The sequence below is a fragment of the Arachis ipaensis genome, chromosome B1, assembly GCF_059453495.1.
Source record: "Arachis ipaensis isolate K30076 ecotype BB chromosome B1, ASM5945349v1, whole genome shotgun sequence".
In the NCBI taxonomy this organism is placed as follows: Eukaryota; Viridiplantae; Streptophyta; class Magnoliopsida; order Fabales; family Fabaceae; genus Arachis; species Arachis ipaensis.
In genome coordinates, this window is record NC_142436.1 from 57,703,262 (window position 1) to 57,705,775 (window position 2,514).

General features: G+C 31.6%; 1 non-coding gene across 1 annotated transcript; it reads right to left on the reverse strand.

The window, feature by feature from the left end:
* Positions 1-2,109: 2,109 nt before the first annotated feature.
* LOC148576686 (small nucleolar RNA R71) lies at positions 2,110-2,217 on the reverse strand. The gene has a single exon (XR_015903229.1). It is a non-coding gene; the product is annotated as a small nucleolar RNA R71 (small nucleolar RNA).
* Between the last annotated feature and the right edge of the window lie 297 nt (positions 2,218-2,514).

The following is a 2,514-nucleotide window of genomic DNA, read 5'->3' on the forward strand; positions in this document are numbered from 1 at the left end:
CTAGTCTTTTGGACTGGAGCTTTCTTTGAAAGCTTGGCTGGCTAGTGAGCCATGTCTAATTCCTGGACTGAAGCTTTAGACTAAGAATGCAAGATTCCTGGAATTCATATTAAAAATTTTGGAATCCTTATTTTTTCTTTTTTTTTTTCATATAATTTTCGAAAAAAATCCAAAAAAAATTAGAAAATCATAAAAATCAAAAATATTTTTGTGTTTCTTGTTTGAGTCTTGAGTCACATTATAAGTTTGGTGTCACTTGCATATGCATCTTGCATTTTTCGAAAATATCATGCATTCATAGTATTCTTCATGATCTTCAAGTTGTTCTTGGTAAGTCTTCTTGTTTGATCTTAATGATTTTTTGTTTTGTGTCTTTTCATGTTTTTCATGTGCATTCTTGAATTCTTAATGTCTAAGCATTAAAGAATTCTAAGTTTGGTGTCTTGCATGTTTTCTTTGCATTAAAAATTTTTCAAAATTGTGTCTATGATGTTCATCTTGACATTCAAAGTGTTCTTGGTGTTCATCTTGACATTCATAGCATTCATACATGCATTCATTGTTTTGATTCAAAAATTTCATGCATTGCATCTTTTTAGTGTTTTTCTCTTGCATCATAAAAATTCAAAAATCAAAAAAAAAATATCTTTCCCTTTTTCTCTCATCAAATTCGAAAATTGAGTTGACTTTTTGAAAAATTTTTAAAAAATCAAATTGTTTCTCATGAGTCAAATCAAATTTTCAATTTGAAAATCTTATCTTTTTCAAAATCTTTTTCAAAAATCAAATCTTTTTCAAAATTCTTAGTTATTTTCGAAAATTCCAAAAATATTTTTCAAAAATCTTTTTCTTATTTTATATCATAATTTTCGAAAATAACATAATCAATTAATGTTTTGATTCAAAAATTTGAAGTTTGTTACTTGCTTGTTAAGAAAGATTCAAACTTTGAATTCTAGAATCATATCTTGTGATTTCTTATGAATCAAGTCATTGATTGTGATTTTAAAAATCAAATCTTTTTCAAAACTAATTCCTATCATATCTTTTCAAAATATCTTCTTATCTTATCTTGTTCAAAAATATCTTTTCAAAATATCTTTTCTAACTTCCTAACTTCTTATCTTTTTAAAATTTGTTTCAACTAACTAACTAACTTTTTGTTTGTTTCTTAACTTTTTCAAAACTACCTAACTAACTCTCTCTCTCTAATTTTCGAAAATATCTTCCCTCTTTTTCAAAAATTTCTTTTTAATTAACTAATTATTTTTATTTTTTATTTTTGATTTCAAAAATTTTCGAAAATTACTAACAATTTTTCAAAAACCATTTTCAAAAATCACTAACTCCTTTTCAAAATAATTTTCGAAAATTATCCCTCCCCCATCTCATTCTATTTATTCATTCATATCCTAACATCTCATTTCACCTCCTTCCATCCTCACAGATGTGTTTCTTCCTTTATATTACATTCTTTGTCTCCCCCTCTTCTTCCACTCACACAGGGATCCCTATACTGTGGTATAAAGGATCTCCATTATTATTATTATTTTTCTGTGCCTTCTTCTTTGTCATATGAGCAGGAGCAAGGATAAGAACATTCTTGTGGAAGCAGATCCAGAACCTGAAAGGACTCTGAAGAGAAAATTAAGAGAAGCTAAAATACAACAATCCAGAGATAACCTTTCAGAAATTTTCGAACAAGCAGAGGAGATGGCAGCCGAAAATAATAATAATGCAAGGAGGATGCTTGGTGACTTTACTGCACCTAATTCCAATTTACATGGAAGAAGCATCTCCATTCCTGCCATTGGAGCAAACAACTTTGAGCTGAAACCTCAATTAGTTTCTCTGATGCAGCAGAACTGCAAGTTTCATGGACTTCCATCTGAAGATCCTTTTCAGTTCTTAACTGAATTCTTGCAGATATGTGATACTGTTAAGACTAATGGAGTAGATCCTGAAGTCTACAGGCTCATGCTTTTCCCTTTTGCTGTAAGAGATAGAGCTAGATTATGGTTGGATTCTCAACCCAAAGACAGCCTGAACTCTTGGGATAAGCTGGTCATGGCTTTCTTAGCCAAGTACTTTCCTCCTCAAAAGCTGAGCAAGCTTAGAGCTGATGTTCAAACCTTCAGACAGAAAGAAGGTGAATCCCTCTATGAAGCTTGGGAAAGATACAAACAGTTGACCAAAAAGTGTCCTTCTGACATGCTTTCAGAATGGACCATCCTGGATATATTCTATGATGGTTTATCTGAGCTATCAAAGATGTCACTGGACACTTCTGCAGGTGGATCCATTCACCTAAAGAAAACGCCTGCAGAAGCTCAAGAACTCATTGACATGGTTGCTAATAACCAGTTCATGTACACTTCTGAAAGGAATCCGGTGAGTAATGGGACGCCTATGAAGAAGGGAGTTCTTGAAGTTGATACTCTGAATGCCATATTGGCTCAGAATAAAATATTGACTCAGCAAGTCAATATGATCTCTCAGAGTCTGCATGGAATG